Genomic DNA, 417 nt, shown 5'->3' on the forward strand with positions numbered 1-417 from the left:
ACAGGATTTTGGTCACTTGGTGCTTTCCTCACTCAGTGGAACTTTCCTATGGTCACGCTGTACTTCTTCGCTTGATAAAACACGTGAATGGAATCGCGTATCCTGCAAGAATCAAGGCACACGGGGTTATTATAGCAGCAAACCGACTGTTTAATCAAATCACGAATTAGAAAAGAGAAGAAAAATATACGCAGAATGATCATAGATTTGTTTTAAAATCTCAATTTTGGCATTTGGCACCTTCAATATTGATGACATCAGGAGGCAACGTTGCCCGGGGGAGAGAGAGACGGGGGGGGGGGGCGCAGTGTGAATAACAGGCGTCCAGGCATTGTGTCAACACCGCTTTGAGCGAGCCGGGGAGAAGTGCAACTCGACACATGCGCTTATGAATAAATATCATTAAGCATGGCTTGG

This window comes from Penaeus monodon, chromosome 22 (genome assembly GCF_015228065.2).
Source record: "Penaeus monodon isolate SGIC_2016 chromosome 22, NSTDA_Pmon_1, whole genome shotgun sequence".
NCBI classification, from domain to species: domain Eukaryota; kingdom Metazoa; phylum Arthropoda; class Malacostraca; order Decapoda; family Penaeidae; genus Penaeus; species Penaeus monodon.